Here is a 21,053-nt window from a genome sequence, read left to right as displayed (position 1 = left end):
GAAATTTTTTTCTGATTTAGTAGATTTCTCCTAATGTCAGTTTTTAAATCATGCAGTTTTCGCAGAAAAATCCTCTTGGATCGAGTTTACCCAGATGACATGCAATTTACATAGAACCAGTCATCGTGAATTTCCGTGTTCCGATAAATCTACATGCATCACGGATTCGACAAATATTCACTACAGAGTCGTTAGCATAAGGATTACCGAACTTTCATCCACCATAAAAGCCATATTGACACTTTGAAGCATTTTCTCATATTTCGAAAGTTTTTCCTAATGCCAGTTTTGAAACTGAGGTAGAATTCGCAGAAAAAGCTCTTGGAGCGAGTTCTACCCAAGAGAAATGTATTTTACGTAGATTCGCTCACCGTGATATTCTGTGTTCCGAACACGCTTCATGTATCTCGGATTCGACAAATATTCACTACAGAGTTTTTAGCATGCGGATTACCGAACTTTCATCCACCCTACAAGCATATTTACACCCAGAATCTATTCATCTGAGTTCACAGTGTTTTCCTAATGCCAGTTTCGAAAATCAGGCAGATTTCTCAGGAAAAATCTCCTGGAGTGTTTTCTAACCAAGAGAATTGCAATTTACATAAACTCCCTGGCCATGAAATCCCGTGTTCTGAACATGCTACATGCATAATGTTTTCGAGAAATATTCACTACAGACTTGTTAGCATGTGGATTACTGAACTTTCATCACAATAGATTGAATATTGATACTTACAAGTATTTTCTCAGATTTTGCAGCGTTTTCCAATCCCCAGTTTCAAAAATGAAGCAGTTTTCACAGAAAAATTCACTTGGAGCGAGTTCTACCCAATAGAGAAGTAATTTATATTGTTTCAAGCACCGTGAAATTCCACGTTCCGAACACGGTATATGCATCACGGATTAGAAAATGATTCTTTAATATGTTGTGAAAATGTGGATTACCGAACTTTCTTCCAACATATAGGCATACTTACACCTAGAAATATTTACTCTCATTTTGAAGTTTTCTCCAAACTTCAGATTCGATAATCATGCAATTTTCGCTGAAGAATTCTATTCTAGCTAGTTCTACCCAATAGAATTGTAATTTACATTGTTTCATTACGGTGAAATTCCGTTTCCCAAAAGCGCTCCATGAATCACGGTTTGAAAAATAATTACTACACTGATATTAACATGTGGATTACCGGAATTTCATTCACCATTCAAGGCATATTGACACTTAGAAGCATTTTATCAGATTTCACAGTGTTCTCCTAATGGCAGTTTGGAAAATGAGGCACGTTTCGCAGAAAAATTCTCTTCAAGCGAGTTCTACCCAATACACATGTAATTTACATTGTTTCCTTCAATATGACATTCCGTATTCCGAACACGTTACATGCATCACGAATTCGACAAACATTATTTAATGAGTGGGAGCATGGGGATTACCGAACTTTCATCCACCATAAAAGGCATATTTACACCTAGAAGTGTTTATTCTTATTTCGCAGTTTTTTTGTAATATCCAGTTTCGAAAATCATGAAATTTTCGCAGAAATATTCAATTCAAGCGAGTTCTATCCAGTAGAATTGTTATTTCCTGAGTTTCACTCACCGAGACATTCCATGTTCCGAATATGTTACATTCATCACGGCTTCGACAAACATTATTTAATGACCGTGAGCATGTGGATTACCGATATTTCAACCACAATACAAGGCATATTTACACCTAGAAATTTTTACTTAGATTTCGCAGATTTTTCCTTACGCCAGTTACGAAAATCAGGCAGTTTTTGCAGAAAAATTCTCTTGCTGCATGTTCGATCCAATAGATATCCCATTTTCATAGATACCGTCACCGTAACATTCCGTGTTCTGAAAAACTAACGTGCACATTGGATTCAGCAAATTTTCACAGCTGAGTTGTTAGAATGTGAATTACACATCTTTAATAAACCATTGAAGACATATTGTCACCTTAAAGCATTTGCTCAGATTTTGCAGCGTTTTCATAACACCAGTTTCCAAACAGAGGTAGATTTTACAGTAAAATGCTCCTGGAGCGGGTTCTCACCAATAGATATGTAATTTACATAGTTTCGTTCAACGTGACATTCCGTGTTCCGAACACACTAAATATATCACAGATTTGATAAACATTTTTAATGAGTTGTGTACATGTGTATTACAGAACTTTCATCCACCATACAAGGCATATTTACACCTAGAAACTTAAACACTTAGTTTGCAGCATTTTCCTAATAGCAGATTCCAAAATCAGGCAGTTTCCTAAGGAAAAAACTGTTGGAGCGTGTTCTAACCAATAGATATGTAGATTACATAGATTCCCCTGTTGTGAAATTCCATGATTCGAACACGCTACTTGCAGATAGGATTCGACAAAAATACACTACAGAGTTGTTTGCATGTGGATTACAGGACTTTCATCACAATACAAGGCATATTGATGCTTAGAAGCATTTTCTCTGATTTCACAGAGCTTTCCAAACGCCAGTTTCGAAACTGAGGCAGATTTCACGGCAAAAACCTCTTGGAGTGGGTTCAAAACAATAGACATGTAATTTACATGGATTCGCTTACCGTGAAGTTCCGTGTTCCGAACACGCTACATGCATCTCGGATTCGACAAATATTCACTACAGAGTTGTTAGCAAGTGGATTACAGCACTTTCATCCACCATACATGGCTTACTGACACTTTGAAGAATCTTCTGAGATTTCACAGGTTAGTTTTTATGCCAGGTTTGAAAATGAGGCAGAATTGGCAGGAAAATGCTCTTGGAGCGATTTCTACCCAAAAGATATGTAATTTATCTTGTTTCACACACCGTGACATTCCGTGTTCTGAACACGTTACATGCATCACGGATTCGACAAACATTCTTTAATGAGTTGTTAACATGTGTATTAACGAACTTTCATCCACATTACAATGCATATATATACAAGGAAATTTTTTTTCTGATTTAGTAGCTTTCTCCTAATGTCAGTTTTTAAATCATGCAGATTTCTCAGAAAAATCCTCTTGGAGCGGGTTCTACCCAATAGACATGCAACTTGCATAGAACCCCTCATCGTGATATTCCGTGTTCCGAAAAAGCTACATGCATCACGGATTCGACAAATATTCACTACACAGTCTTTAGCATAAGGGTTACCGCACTTTCATCCACCATAAAAGCCATATTGACACTTTGAAGCATTTTCTCATATTTCAAAAGTTTTTCCTAATGCCAGTTTTGAAAATGAGGCAGAATTCTCAGAAAAAGCTTTTGGAGCGAATTCTAACCAAGAGACATGTATTTTGCATAGATTCGCTCACCGTGATATTCTGTGTTCTGAACAAGCTTTATGTATCTTGGATTCGACAAATATTCACTACAGAGTTGTTAGCATGCAGATTACCGAACTTTCATACAACCAACAAGACATAATTACACCGAAAATCTATTCATCTGAGTTCGCAGTGTTTTCCTAACGCCAGTTTCGAAAATCAGGCAGATTTCTCAGGAAAAATCTCTTGGAGTGATTTTTAACCAAGAGAAATGTAATTAACATAAACTCCCTGGCCATGAAATCCCGTGTTCCGAACATGCTACATGCATAATGGATTCGACAAGTATTCACTACAGATTTGTTAGCATGTGGATTACCGAACTTTCATCACAATAGATTGAATATTGATACTTAGGAATATTTTCTCAGATTTTACAGCATTTTCCAAAAGCCAGTTTCAAAAATGAAGCAGTTTTTGCAGAAAAACACTCTTGGAGCGAGTTCTACCCAATAGAGAAGTAATTTACATTGTTTCAATCACCATGAAATTCCACGTTCCGAACACGGTATATGAAACACGGATTGGAAAAAGATTCTTTAATATGTTGTGAAAATTTTGATTACCGAACTTTCTTCCAACATAAAGGCATATTTACACCTAGAAATATTTACTCTCATTTTGAAGCTTTCTCCAAACTTCAGATTCGATAATCAGGCAATTTTCGCAGAAAACTTCTATTCTAGCTAGTTCTACCCAATAGAATTGTAATTTACATTGTTTCATTACGGTGAAATTCCGTTTTCCAAAAGCGCTCCATGAATCACGGTTTGAAAAATAATTACTACACTGATATTAACATGTGGATTACCGGAATTTCATTCACCATTCAAGGCATATTGACCCTTAGAAGCATTTTCTCAGATTTCACAGGGTTCTCGTAATGGCAGGTTTGAAAATGAGGCACATTTCGTAGAAAAATACTCTTCAAGCGAGTTCTACACAATAGACAAGTAATTTACATTGTTTCCTTCAATATGATATTCCGAATTCCGAACACGTTACATGCATCACGAATTCGACACTCATTCTTTAATGAGTGTGAGCATGTGGATTACCGAACTTTCATCCACCATACAAGGCATATTTACACCTAGAATTAGTTATTCTGATTTCGCAGGTTTTCCGAACATCCAGTTTCGAAAATCTTGAAATTTTCGCTGAAAAATTCAATTCAAGCGAGTTCTATCGAGTAGAATTGTTATTTTCCGAGTTTCACTCACCGAGACATTCCATGTTCCGAAAACGTTACATTAATCACGGCTTCCACAAACATTGTTTAATGACCGTGAGCATGTGAATTACCGATTTTTCAACCACAATACAAGGCATATTTACACCTAGAAATATTTACTTAGATTTAGCAGATTTTTCCTAACATCAGTTAGGAAAATCAGGCAGTTTAAGCAGAAAAATTCTCTTGCTGCATGTTCTATCAACTAGAAATCCCATTTTCATAGATACCATCACCGTAACATTCCGTGATCCGAAAAAGGTACATGCACATTTGATTCAACAAATATTCACAGCTGAGTTTTTAGAATGTGAATTACAAATATATAATAAACCATTGAAGACATATTGTCACCTTAAAGCATTTGCTCAGATTTTGCAGCGTTTTCATAACACCAGTTTCCAAACAGAGATAGATTTTACAGAAAATGCTCCTGGAGTGGGTTCTCACCAATAGATATGTAATTTACATAGTTTCCTTCAACGTGACATTCCGTGTTCCGAACACACTACATACATCACGGTTTTGAGTAACATTTTTAATGAGTTGTGTACATGTGTATTACAGAAATTTCATCCACCATACAAGGCATATTTACACCTAGAAATATCAACTCTGAGTTTGCAGCATTTTCCTAATAGCTGTTTCAAAATTCAGGCAGTTTCCTAAGGAAATAACTATTGGAGCGTGTTCTACCCAATAGATATGTAAATTACATAGATTCTCCTGCTGTGAAATTTCGTGTTTCGAACACGCTACATGCAGATAGGATTCGACAAATTATACTACAGTGTTGTTTGCATGTGGATTACAGGACTTTCATCACAATACAAGGCATATTGATGCTTAGAAGCATTTTCTCTGATTTCACAGAGCTTTCCAAATGCCAGTTTCGAAACTGAGGCAGATTTCACGGCAAAAAACTCTTGGAGCGGGTTCTAAACAATAGACATGTAATTTACATGGATTCGCTCACCGTGAAATTCCGTGTTCCGAACAAGCTACATGCATCTCGGATTTGACAAATATTCAGTACAGAGTTGTTAGCAAGTGGATTACAGCACTTTCATCCACCATACATGGCTTACTGACACTTTGAAGAATTTTCTGAGATTTCACAGGTTAGTTTTAATGCCAGATTTGAAAATGAGGCAGATTTGGCAGGAAAATGCTATTGAAGCGAGTTCTACCCAAAAGATATGTAATTTACCGAGTTTCACTCACCGTCACTTTCCGTGTTCTGAACACGTTAGATGCATCACGGATTCGACAAACATTCTTTAATGAGTGGTGAACATGTTTATTACCGAACTTTCATCCACCTTACAATGCATATTTATACATAGAAATTTTTTTCTGATTTAGTAGATTTCTCCTAATGTCAGTTTTTAAATCATGCAGTTTTCGCAGAAAAATCCTCTTGGATCGAGTTTACCCAGATGACATGCAATTTACATAGAACCAGTCATCGTGAATTTCCGTGTTCCGATAAATCTACATGCATCACGGATTCGACAAATATTCACTACAGAGTCGTTAGCATAAGGATTACCGAACTTTCATCCACCATAAAAGCCATATTGACACTTTGAAGCATTTTCTCATATTTCGAAAGTTTTTCCTAATGCCAGTTTTGAAACTGAGGTAGAATTCGCAGAAAAAGCTCTTGGAGCGAGTTCTACCCAAGAGAAATGTATTTTACGTAGATTCGCTCACCGTGATATTCTGTGTTCCGAACACGCTTCATGTATCTCGGATTCGACAAATATTCACTACAGAGTTTTTAGCATGCGGATTACCGAACTTTCATCCACCCTACAAGCATATTTACACCCAGAATCTATTCATCTGAGTTCACAGTGTTTTCCTAATGCCAGTTTCGAAAATCAGGCAGATTTCTCAGGAAAAATCTCCTGGAGTGTTTTCTAACCAAGAGAATTGCAATTTACATAAACTCCCTGGCCATGAAATCCCGTGTTCTGAACATGCTACATGCATAATGTTTTCGAGAAATATTCACTACAGACTTGTTAGCATGTGGATTACTGAACTTTCATCACAATAGATTGAATATTGATACTTACAAGTATTTTCTCAGATTTTGCAGCGTTTTCCAATCCCCAGTTTCAAAAATGAAGCAGTTTTCACAGAAAAATTCACTTGGAGCGAGTTCTACCCAATAGAGAAGTAATTTATATTGTTTCAAGCACCGTGAAATTCCACGTTCCGAACACGGTATATGCATCACGGATTAGAAAATGATTCTTTAATATGTTGTGAAAATGTGGATTACCGAACTTTCTTCCAACATATAGGCATACTTACACCTAGAAATATTTACTCTCATTTTGAAGTTTTCTCCAAACTTCAGATTCGATAATCATGCAATTTTCGCTGAAGAATTCTATTCTAGCTAGTTCTACCCAATAGAATTGTAATTTACATTGTTTCATTACGGTGAAATTCCGTTTCCCAAAAGCGCTCCATGAATCACGGTTTGAAAAATAATTACTACACTGATATTAACATGTGGATTACCGGAATTTCATTCACCATTCAAGGCATATTGACACTTAGAAGCATTTTATCAGATTTCACAGTGTTCTCCTAATGGCAGTTTGGAAAATGAGGCACGTTTCGCAGAAAAATTCTCTTCAAGCGAGTTCTACCCAATACACATGTAATTTACATTGTTTCCTTCAATATGACATTCCGTATTCCGAACACGTTACATGCATCACGAATTCGACAAACATTATTTAATGAGTGGGAGCATGGGGATTACCGAACTTTCATCCACCATAAAAGGCATATTTACACCTAGAAGTGTTTATTCTTATTTCGCAGTTTTTTTGTAATATCCAGTTTCGAAAATCATGAAATTTTCGCAGAAATATTCAATTCAAGCGAGTTCTATCCAGTAGAATTGTTATTTCCTGAGTTTCACTCACCGAGACATTCCATGTTCCGAATATGTTACATTCATCACGGCTTCGACAAACATTATTTAATGACCGTGAGCATGTGGATTACCGATATTTCAACCACAATACAAGGCATATTTACACCTAGAAATTTTTACTTAGATTTCGCAGATTTTTCCTTACGCCAGTTACGAAAATCAGGCAGTTTTTGCAGAAAAATTCTCTTGCTGCATGTTCGATCCAATAGATATCCCATTTTCATAGATACCGTCACCGTAACATTCCGTGTTCTGAAAAACTAACGTGCACATTGGATTCAGCAAATTTTCACAGCTGAGTTGTTAGAATGTGAATTACACATCTTTAATAAACCATTGAAGACATATTGTCACCTTAAAGCATTTGCTCAGATTTTGCAGCGTTTTCATAACACCAGTTTCCAAACAGAGGTAGATTTTACAGTAAAATGCTCCTGGAGCGGGTTCTCACCAATAGATATGTAATTTACATAGTTTCGTTCAACGTGACATTCCGTGTTCCGAACACACTAAATATATCACAGATTTGATAAACATTTTTAATGAGTTGTGTACATGTGTATTACAGAACTTTCATCCACCATACAAGGCATATTTACACCTAGAAACTTAAACACTTAGTTTGCAGCATTTTCCTAATAGCAGATTCCAAAATCAGGCAGTTTCCTAAGGAAAAAACTGTTGGAGCGTGTTCTAACCAATAGATATGTAGATTACATAGATTCCCCTGTTGTGAAATTCCATGATTCGAACACGCTACTTGCAGATAGGATTCGACAAAAATACACTACAGAGTTGTTTGCATGTGGATTACAGGACTTTCATCACAATACAAGGCATATTGATGCTTAGAAGCATTTTCTCTGATTTCACAGAGCTTTCCAAACGCCAGTTTCGAAACTGAGGCAGATTTCACGGCAAAAACCTCTTGGAGTGGGTTCAAAACAATAGACATGTAATTTACATGGATTCGCTTACCGTGAAGTTCCGTGTTCCGAACACGCTACATGCATCTCGGATTCGACAAATATTCACTACAGAGTTGTTAGCAAGTGGATTACAGCACTTTCATCCACCATACATGGCTTACTGACACTTTGAAGAATCTTCTGAGATTTCACAGGTTAGTTTTTATGCCAGGTTTGAAAATGAGGCAGAATTGGCAGGAAAATGCTCTTGGAGCGATTTCTACCCAAAAGATATGTAATTTATCTTGTTTCACACACCGTGACATTCCGTGTTCTGAACACGTTACATGCATCACGGATTCGACAAACATTCTTTAATGAGTTGTTAACATGTGTATTAACGAACTTTCATCCACATTACAATGCATATATATACAAGGAAATTTTTTTTCTGATTTAGTAGCTTTCTCCTAATGTCAGTTTTTAAATCATGCAGATTTCTCAGAAAAATCCTCTTGGAGCGGGTTCTACCCAATAGACATGCAACTTGCATAGAACCCCTCATCGTGATATTCCGTGTTCCGAAAAAGCTACATGCATCACGGATTCGACAAATATTCACTACACAGTCTTTAGCATAAGGGTTACCGCACTTTCATCCACCATAAAAGCCATATTGACACTTTGAAGCATTTTCTCATATTTCAAAAGTTTTTCCTAATGCCAGTTTTGAAAATGAGGCAGAATTCTCAGAAAAAGCTTTTGGAGCGAATTCTAACCAAGAGACATGTATTTTGCATAGATTCGCTCACCGTGATATTCTGTGTTCTGAACAAGCTTTATGTATCTTGGATTCGACAAATATTCACTACAGAGTTGTTAGCATGCAGATTACCGAACTTTCATACAACCAACAAGACATAATTACACCGAAAATCTATTCATCTGAGTTCGCAGTGTTTTCCTAACGCCAGTTTCGAAAATCAGGCAGATTTCTCAGGAAAAATCTCTTGGAGTGATTTTTAACCAAGAGAAATGTAATTAACATAAACTCCCTGGCCATGAAATCCCGTGTTCCGAACATGCTACATGCATAATGGATTCGACAAGTATTCACTACAGATTTGTTAGCATGTGGATTACCGAACTTTCATCACAATAGATTGAATATTGATACTTAGGAATATTTTCTCAGATTTTACAGCATTTTCCAAAAGCCAGTTTCAAAAATGAAGCAGTTTTTGCAGAAAAACACTCTTGGAGCGAGTTCTACCCAATAGAGAAGTAATTTACATTGTTTCAATCACCATGAAATTCCACGTTCCGAACACGGTATATGAAACACGGATTGGAAAAAGATTCTTTAATATGTTGTGAAAATTTTGATTACCGAACTTTCTTCCAACATAAAGGCATATTTACACCTAGAAATATTTACTCTCATTTTGAAGCTTTCTCCAAACTTCAGATTCGATAATCAGGCAATTTTCGCAGAAAACTTCTATTCTAGCTAGTTCTACCCAATAGAATTGTAATTTACATTGTTTCATTACGGTGAAATTCCGTTTTCCAAAAGCGCTCCATGAATCACGGTTTGAAAAATAATTACTACACTGATATTAACATGTGGATTACCGGAATTTCATTCACCATTCAAGGCATATTGACCCTTAGAAGCATTTTCTCAGATTTCACAGGGTTCTCGTAATGGCAGGTTTGAAAATGAGGCACATTTCGTAGAAAAATACTCTTCAAGCGAGTTCTACACAATAGACAAGTAATTTACATTGTTTCCTTCAATATGATATTCCGAATTCCGAACACGTTACATGCATCACGAATTCGACACTCATTCTTTAATGAGTGTGAGCATGTGGATTACCGAACTTTCATCCACCATACAAGGCATATTTACACCTAGAATTAGTTATTCTGATTTCGCAGGTTTTCCGAACATCCAGTTTCGAAAATCTTGAAATTTTCGCTGAAAAATTCAATTCAAGCGAGTTCTATCGAGTAGAATTGTTATTTTCCGAGTTTCACTCACCGAGACATTCCATGTTCCGAAAACGTTACATTAATCACGGCTTCCACAAACATTGTTTAATGACCGTGAGCATGTGAATTACCGATTTTTCAACCACAATACAAGGCATATTTACACCTAGAAATATTTACTTAGATTTAGCAGATTTTTCCTAACATCAGTTAGGAAAATCAGGCAGTTTAAGCAGAAAAATTCTCTTGCTGCATGTTCTATCAACTAGAAATCCCATTTTCATAGATACCATCACCGTAACATTCCGTGATCCGAAAAAGGTACATGCACATTTGATTCAACAAATATTCACAGCTGAGTTTTTAGAATGTGAATTACAAATATATAATAAACCATTGAAGACATATTGTCACCTTAAAGCATTTGCTCAGATTTTGCAGCGTTTTCATAACACCAGTTTCCAAACAGAGATAGATTTTACAGAAAATGCTCCTGGAGTGGGTTCTCACCAATAGATATGTAATTTACATAGTTTCCTTCAACGTGACATTCCGTGTTCCGAACACACTACATACATCACGGTTTTGAGAAACATTTTTAATGAGTTGTGTACATGTGTATTACAGAAATTTCATCCACCATACAAGGCATATTTACACCTAGAAATATCAACTCTGAGTTTGCAGCATTTTCCTAATAGCTGTTTCAAAATTCAGGCAGTTTCCTAAGGAAATAACTATTGGAGCGTGTTCTACCCAATAGATATGTAAATTACATAGATTCTCCTGCTGTGAAATTTCGTGTTTCGAACACGCTACATGCAGATAGGATTCGACAAATTATACTACAGTGTTGTTTGCATGTGGATTACAGGACTTTCATCACAATACAAGGCATATTGATGCTTAGAAGCATTTTCTCTGATTTCACAGAGCTTTCCAAATGCCAGTTTCGAAACTGAGGCAGATTTCACGGCAAAAAACTCTTGGAGCGGGTTCTAAACAATAGACATGTAATTTACATGGATTCGCTCACCGTGAAATTCCGTGTTCCGAACAAGCTACATGCATCTCGGATTTGACAAATATTCAGTACAGAGTTGTTAGCAAGTGGATTACAGCACTTTCATCCACCATACATGGCTTACTGACACTTTGAAGAATTTTCTGAGATTTCACAGGTTAGTTTTAATGCCAGATTTGAAAATGAGGCAGATTTGGCAGGAAAATGCTATTGAAGCGAGTTCTACCCAAAAGATATGTAATTTACCGAGTTTCACTCACCGTCACTTTCCGTGTTCTGAACACGTTAGATGCATCACGGATTCGACAAACATTCTTTAATGAGTGGTGAACATGTTTATTACCGAACTTTCATCCACCTTACAATGCATATTTATACATAGAAATTTTTTTCTGATTTAGTAGATTTCTCCTAATGTCAGTTTTTAAATCATGCAGTTTTCGCAGAAAAATCCTCTTGGATCGAGTTTACCCAGATGACATGCAATTTACATAGAACCAGTCATCGTGAATTTCCGTGTTCCGATAAATCTACATGCATCACGGATTCGACAAATATTCACTACAGAGTTTTTAGCATGCGGATTACCGAACTTTCATCCACCCTACAAGCATATTTACACCCAGAATCTATTCATCTGAGTTCACAGTGTTTTCCTAATGCCAGTTTCGAAAATCAGGCAGATTTCTCAGGAAAAATCTCCTGGAGTGTTTTCTAACCAAGAGAATTGCAATTTACATAAACTCCCTGGCCATGAAATCCCGTGTTCTGAACATGCTACATGCATAATGTTTTCGAGAAATATTCACTACAGACTTGTTAGCATGTGGATTACTGAACTTTCATCACAATAGATTGAATATTGATACTTACAAGTATTTTCTCAGATTTTGCAGCGTTTTCCAATCCCCAGTTTCAAAAATGAAGCAGTTTTCACAGAAAAATTCACTTGGAGCGAGTTCTACCCAATAGAGAAGTAATTTATATTGTTTCAAGCACCGTGAAATTCCACGTTCCGAACACGGTATATGCATCACGGATTAGAAAATGATTCTTTAATATGTTGTGAAAATGTGGATTACCGAACTTTCTTCCAACATATAGGCATACTTACACCTAGAAATATTTACTCTCATTTTGAAGTTTTCTCCAAACTTCAGATTCGATAATCATGCAATTTTCGCTGAAGAATTCTATTCTAGCTAGTTCTACCCAATAGAATTGTAATTTACATTGTTTCATTACGGTGAAATTCCGTTTCCCAAAAGCGCTCCATGAATCACGGTTTGAAAAATAATTACTACACTGATATTAACATGTGGATTACCGGAATTTCATTCACCATTCAAGGCATATTGACACTTAGAAGCATTTTATCAGATTTCACAGTGTTCTCCTAATGGCAGTTTGGAAAATGAGGCACGTTTCGCAGAAAAATTCTCTTCAAGCGAGTTCTACCCAATACACATGTAATTTACATTGTTTCCTTCAATATGACATTCCGTATTCCGAACACGTTACATGCATCACGAATTCGACAAACATTATTTAATGAGTGGGAGCATGGGGATTACCGAACTTTCATCCACCATAAAAGGCATATTTACACCTAGAAGTGTTTATTCTTATTTCGCAGTTTTTTTGTAATATCCAGTTTCGAAAATCATGAAATTTTCGCAGAAATATTCAATTCAAGCGAGTTCTATCCAGTAGAATTGTTATTTCCTGAGTTTCACTCACCGAGACATTCCATGTTCCGAATATGTTACATTCATCACGGCTTCGACAAACATTATTTAATGACCGTGAGCATGTGGATTACCGATATTTCAACCACAATACAAGGCATATTTACACCTAGAAATTTTTACTTAGATTTCGCAGATTTTTCCTTACGCCAGTTACGAAAATCAGGCAGTTTTTGCAGAAAAATTCTCTTGCTGCATGTTCGATCCAATAGATATCCCATTTTCATAGATACCGTCACCGTAACATTCCGTGTTCTGAAAAACTAACGTGCACATTGGATTCAGCAAATTTTCACAGCTGAGTTGTTAGAATGTGAATTACACATCTTTAATAAACCATTGAAGACATATTGTCACCTTAAAGCATTTGCTCAGATTTTGCAGCGTTTTCATAACACCAGTTTCCAAACAGAGGTAGATTTTACAGTAAAATGCTCCTGGAGCGGGTTCTCACCAATAGATATGTAATTTACATAGTTTCGTTCAACGTGACATTCCGTGTTCCGAACACACTAAATATATCACAGATTTGATAAACATTTTTAATGAGTTGTGTACATGTGTATTACAGAACTTTCATCCACCATACAAGGCATATTTACACCTAGAAACTTAAACACTTAGTTTGCAGCATTTTCCTAATAGCAGATTCCAAAATCAGGCAGTTTCCTAAGGAAAAAACTGTTGGAGCGTGTTCTAACCAATAGATATGTAGATTACATAGATTCCCCTGTTGTGAAATTCCATGATTCGAACACGCTACTTGCAGATAGGATTCGACAAAAATACACTACAGAGTTGTTTGCATGTGGATTACAGGACTTTCATCACAATACAAGGCATATTGATGCTTAGAAGCATTTTCTCTGATTTCACAGAGCTTTCCAAACGCCAGTTTCGAAACTGAGGCAGATTTCACGGCAAAAACCTCTTGGAGTGGGTTCAAAACAATAGACATGTAATTTACATGGATTCGCTTACCGTGAAGTTCCGTGTTCCGAACACGCTACATGCATCTCGGATTCGACAAATATTCACTACAGAGTTGTTAGCAAGTGGATTACAGCACTTTCATCCACCATACATGGCTTACTGACACTTTGAAGAATCTTCTGAGATTTCACAGGTTAGTTTTTATGCCAGGTTTGAAAATGAGGCAGAATTGGCAGGAAAATGCTCTTGGAGCGATTTCTACCCAAAAGATATGTAATTTATCTTGTTTCACACACCGTGACATTCCGTGTTCTGAACACGTTACATGCATCACGGATTCGACAAACATTCTTTAATGAGTTGTTAACATGTGTATTAACGAACTTTCATCCACATTACAATGCATATATATACAAGGAAATTTTTTTTCTGATTTAGTAGCTTTCTCCTAATGTCAGTTTTTAAATCATGCAGATTTCTCAGAAAAATCCTCTTGGAGCGGGTTCTACCCAATAGACATGCAACTTGCATAGAACCCCTCATCGTGATATTCCGTGTTCCGAAAAAGCTACATGCATCACGGATTCGACAAATATTCACTACACAGTCTTTAGCATAAGGGTTACCGCACTTTCATCCACCATAAAAGCCATATTGACACTTTGAAGCATTTTCTCATATTTCAAAAGTTTTTCCTAATGCCAGTTTTGAAAATGAGGCAGAATTCTCAGAAAAAGCTTTTGGAGCGAATTCTAACCAAGAGACATGTATTTTGCATAGATTCGCTCACCGTGATATTCTGTGTTCTGAACAAGCTTTATGTATCTTGGATTCGACAAATATTCACTACAGAGTTGTTAGCATGCAGATTACCGAACTTTCATACAACCAACAAGACATAATTACACCGAAAATCTATTCATCTGAGTTCGCAGTGTTTTCCTAACGCCAGTTTCGAAAATCAGGCAGATTTCTCAGGAAAAATCTCTTGGAGTGATTTTTAACCAAGAGAAATGTAATTAACATAAACTCCCTGGCCATGAAATCCCGTGTTCCGAACATGCTACATGCATAATGGATTCGACAAGTATTCACTACAGATTTGTTAGCATGTGGATTACCGAACTTTCATCACAATAGATTGAATATTGATACTTAGGAATATTTTCTCAGATTTTACAGCATTTTCCAAAAGCCAGTTTCAAAAATGAAGCAGTTTTCGCAGAAAAACACTCTTGGAGCGAGTTCTACCCAATAGAGAAGTAATTTACATTGTTTCAATCACCATGAAATTCCACGTTCCGAACACGGTATATGAAACACGGATTGGAAAAAGATTCTTTAATATGTTGTGAAAATTTTGATTACCGAACTTTCTTCCAACATAAAGGCATATTTACACCTAGAAATATTTACTCTCATTTTGAAGCTTTCTCCAAACTTCAGATTCGATAATCAGGCAATTTTCGCAGAAAAATTCTATTCTAGCTAGTTCTACCCAATAGAATTGTAATTTACATTGTTTCATTACGGTGAAATTCCGTTTTCCAAAAGCGCTCCATGAATCACGGTTTGAAAAATAATTACTACACTGATATTAACATGTGGATTACCGGAATTTCATTCACCATTCAAGGCATATTGACCCTTAGAAGCATTTTCTCAGATTTCACAGGGTTCTCGTAATGGCAGGTTTGAAAATGAGGCACATTTCGTAGAAAAATACTCTTCAAGCGAGTTCTACACAATAGACAAGTAATTTACATTGTTTCCTTCAATATGATATTCCGAATTCCGAACACGTTACATGCATCACGAATTCGACACTCATTCTTTAATGAGTGTGAGCATGTGGATTACCGAACTTTCATCCACCATACAAGGCATATTTACACCTAGAATTAGTTATTCTGATTTCGCAGGTTTTCCGAACATCCAGTTTCGAAAATCTTGAAATTTTCGCTGAAAAATTCAATTCAAGCGAGTTCTATCGAGTAGAATTGTTATTTTCCGAGTTTCACTCACCGAGACATTCCATGTTCCGAAAACGTTACATTAATCACGGCTTCCACAAACATTGTTTAATGACCGTGAGCATGTGAATTACCGATTTTTCAACCACAATACAAGGCATATTTACACCTAGAAATATTTACTTAGATTTAGCAGATTTTTCCTAACATCAGTTAGGAAAATCAGGCAGTTTAAGCAGAAAAATTCTCTTGCTGCATGTTCTATCAACTAGAAATCCCATTTTCATAGATACCATCACCGTAACATTCCGTGATCCGAAAAAGGTACATGCACATTTGATTCAACAAATATTCACAGCTGAGTTTTTAGAATGTGAATTACAAATATATAATAAACCATTGAAGACATATTGTCAACTTAAAGCATTTGCTCAGATTTTGCAGCGTTTTCATAACACCAGTTTCCAAACAGAGATAGATTTTACAGAAAATGCTCCTGGAGTGGGTTCTCACCAATAGATATGTAATTTACATAGTTTCCTTCAACGTGACATTCCGTGTTCCGAACACACTACATACATCACGGTTTTGAGAAACATTTTTAATGAGTTGTGTACATGTGTATTACAGAAATTTCATCCACCATACAAGGCATATTTACACCTAGAAATATCAACTCTGAGTTTGCAGCATTTTCCTAATAGCTGTTTCAAAATTCAGGCAGTTTCCTAAGGAAATAACTATTGGAGCGTGTTCTACCCAATAGATATGTAAATTACATAGATTCTCCTGCTGTGAAATTTCGTGTTTCGAACACGCTACATGCAGATAGGATTCGACAAATTATACTACAGTGTTGTTTGCATGTGGATTACAGGACTTTCATCACAATACAAGGCATATTGATGCTTAGAAGCATTTTCTCTGATTTCACAGAGCTTTCCAAACGCCAGTTTCGAAACTGAGGCAGATTTCACGGCAAAAAACTCTTGGAGCGGGTTCTAAACAATAGACATGTAATTTACATGGATTCGCTCACCGTGAAATTCCGTGTTCCGAACACGCTACATGCATCTCGGATTTGACAAGTATTCAGTACAGAGTTGTTAGCAAGTGGATTACAGCACTTTCATCCACCATACATGGCTTACTGACACTTTGAAGAATTTTCTGAGATTTCACAGGTTAGTTTTAATGCCAGATTTGAAAATGAGGCAGATTTGGCAGGAAAATGCTATTGAAGCGAGTTCTACCCAAAAGATATGTAATTTACCGAGTTTCACTCACCGTCACATTCCGTGTTCTGAACACGTTAGATGCATCACGGATTCGACAAACATTCTTTAATGAGTGGTGAACATGTTTATTACCGAACTTTCATCCACCTTACAATGCATATTTATACATAGAAATTTTTTTCTGATTTAGTAGATTTCTCCTAATGTCAGTTTTTAAATCATGCAGTTTTCGCAGAAAAAATCCTCTTGGAGCGAGTTTACCCAGATGACATGCAATTTACATAGAACCAGTCATCGTGAATTTCCGTGTTCCGATAAATCTACATGCATCACGGATTCGACAAATATTCACTACAGAGTCGTTAGCATAAGGATTACCGAACTTTCATCCACCATAAAAGCCATATTGACACTTTGAAGCATTTTCTCATATTTCGAAAGTTTTTCCTAATGCCAGTTTTGAAACTGAGGTAGAATTCGCAGAAAAAGCTCTTGGAGCGAGTTCTACCCAAGAGAAATGTATTTTACGTAGATTCGCTCACCGTGATATTCTGTGTTCCGAACACGCTTCATGTATCTCGGATTCGACAAATATTCACTACAGAGTTTTTAGCATGCGGATTACCGAACTTTCATCCACCCTACAAGCATATTTACACCCAGAATCTATTCATCTGAGTTCACAGTGTTTTCCTAATGCCAGTTTCGAAAATCAGGCAGATTTCTCAGGAAAAATCTCCTGGAGTGTTTTCTAACCAAGAGAATTGCAATTTACATAAACTCCCTGGCCATGAAATCCCGTGTTCTGAACATGCTACATGCATAATGTTTTCGAGAAATATTCACTACAGACTTGTTAGCATGTGGATTACTGAACTTTCATCACAATAGATTGAATATTGATACTTACAAGTATTTTCTCAGATTTTGCAGCGTTTTCCAATCCCCAGTTTCAAAAATGAAGCAGTTTTCACAGAAAAATTCACTTGGAGCGAGTTCTACCCAATAGAGAAGTAATTTATATTGTTTCAAGCACCGTGAAATTCCACGTTCCGAACACGGTATATGCATCACGGATTAGAAAAAGATTCTTTAATATGTTGTGAAAATGTGGATTACCGAACTTTCTTCCAACATATAGGCATACTTACACCTAGAAATATTTACTCTCATTTTGAAGCTTTCTCCAAACTTCAGATTCGATAATCAGGCAATTTTCGCAGAAAACTTCTATTCTAGCTAGTTCTACCCAATAGAATTGTAATTTACATTGTTTCATTACGGTGAAATTCCGTTTTCCAAAAGCGCTCCATGAATCACGGTTTGAAAAATAATTACTACACTGATATTAACATGTGGATTACCGGAATTTCATTCACCATTCAAGGCATATTGACCCTTAGAAGCATTTTCTCAGATTTCACAGGGTTCTCGTAATGGCAGGTTTGAAAATGAGGCACATTTCGTAGAAAAATACTCTTCAAGCGAGTTCTACACAATAGACAAGTAATTTACATTGTTTCCTTCAATATGATATTCCGAATTCCGAACACGTTACATGCATCACGAATTCGACACTCATTCTTTAATGAGTGTGAGCATGTGGATTACCGAACTTTCATCCACCATACAAGTCATATTTACACCTAGAATTAGTTATTCTGATTTCGCAGGTTTTCCGAACATCCAGTTTTGAAAATCTTGAAATTTTCGCTGAAAAATTCAATTCAAGCGAGTTCTATCGAGTAGAATTGTTATTTTCCGAGTTTCACTCACCGAGACATTCCATGTTCCGAAAACGTTACATTAATCACGGCTTCCACAAACATTGTTTAATGACCGTGAGCATGTGAATTACCGATTTTTCAACCACAATACAAGGCATATTTACACCTAGAAATATTTACTTAGATTTAGCAGATTTTTCCTAACATCAGTTAGGAAAATCAGGCAGTTTAAGCAGAAAAATTCTCTTGCTGCATGTTCTATCAACTAGAAATCCCATTTTCATAGATACCATCACCGTAACATTCCGTGATCCGAAAAAGGTACATGCACATTTGATTCAACAAATATTCACAGCTGAGTTTTTAGAATGTGAATTACAAATATATAATAAACCATTGAAGACATATTGTCAACTTAAAGCATTTGCTCAGATTTTGCAGCGTTTTCATAACACCAGTTTCCAAACAGAGATAGATTTTACAGAAAATGCTCCTGGAGTGGGTTCTCACCAATAGATATGTAATTTACATAGTTTCCTTCAACGTGACATTCCGTGTTCCGAACACACTACATAAATCACGGTTTTGAGAAACATTTTTAATGAGTTGTGTACATGTGTATTACAGAAATTTCATCCACCATACAAGGCATATTTACACCTAGAAATATCAACTCTGAGTTTGCAGCATTTTCCTAATAGCTGTTTCAAAATTCAGGCAGTTTCCTAAGGAAATAACTATTGGAGCGTGTTCTACCCAATAGATATGTAAATTACATAGATTCTCCTGCTGTGAAATTTCGTGTTTCGAACACGCTACATGCAGATAGGATTCGACAAATTATACTACAGTGTTGTTTGCATGTGGATTACAGGACTTTCATCACAATACAAGGCATATTGATGCTTAGAAGCATTTTCTCTGATTTCACAGAGCTTTCCAAACGCCAGTTTCGAAACTGAGGCAGATTTCACGGCAAAAACTCTTGGAGCGGGTTCTAAACAATAGACATGTAATTTACATGGATTCGCTCACCGTGAAATTCCGTGTTCCGAACACGCTACATGCATCTCGGATTTGACAAGTATTCAGTACAGAGTTGTTAGCAAGTGGATTACAGCACTTTCATCCACCATACATGGCTTACTGACACTTTGAAGAATTTTCTGAGATTTCACAGGTTAGTTTTAATGCCAGATTTGAAAATGAGGCAGATTTGGCAGGAAAATGCTATTGAAGCGAGTTCTACCCAAAAGATATGTAATTTACCGAGTTTCACTCACCGTCACTTTCCGTGTTCTGAACACGTTAGATGCATCACGGATTCGACAAACATTCTTTAATGAGTGGTGAACATGTATATTACCGAACTTTCATCCACCTTACAATGCATATTTATACATAGAAATTTTTTTCTGATTTAGTAGATTTCTCCTAATGTCAGTTTTTAAATCATGCAGTTTTCGCAGAAAAATCCTCTTGGAGCGAGTTTACCCAGATGACATGCAATTTACATAGAACCCGTCATCGTGAAATTCCGTGTTCCGATAAATCTACATGCATCACGGATTCGACAAATATTCACTACAGAGTCGTTAGCATAAGGATTACCGAACTTTCATCCACCATAAAAGCCATATTGACACTTTGAAGCATTTTCTCATATTTCGAAAGTTTTTCCTAATGCCAGTTTTGAAACTGAGGCAGAATTCGCAGAAAAAGCTCTTGGAGCGAGTTCTACCCAAGAGAAATGTATTTTACGTAGATTCGCTCACCGTGATATTCTGTGTTCCGAACACGCTTCATGTATCTCGGATTCGACAAATATTCACTACAGAGTTTTTAGCATGCGGATTACCGAACTTTCATCCACCCTACAAGCATATTTACACCCAGAATCTATTCATCTGAGTTCACAGTGTTTTCCTAATGCCAGTTTCGAAAATCAGGCAGATTTCT

This window comes from Camelus bactrianus, chromosome 18 (assembly GCF_048773025.1).
Source record: "Camelus bactrianus isolate YW-2024 breed Bactrian camel chromosome 18, ASM4877302v1, whole genome shotgun sequence".
In the NCBI taxonomy this organism is placed as follows: domain Eukaryota; kingdom Metazoa; phylum Chordata; class Mammalia; order Artiodactyla; family Camelidae; genus Camelus; species Camelus bactrianus.
Note: the sequence above shows the minus strand (reverse complement) of the source record.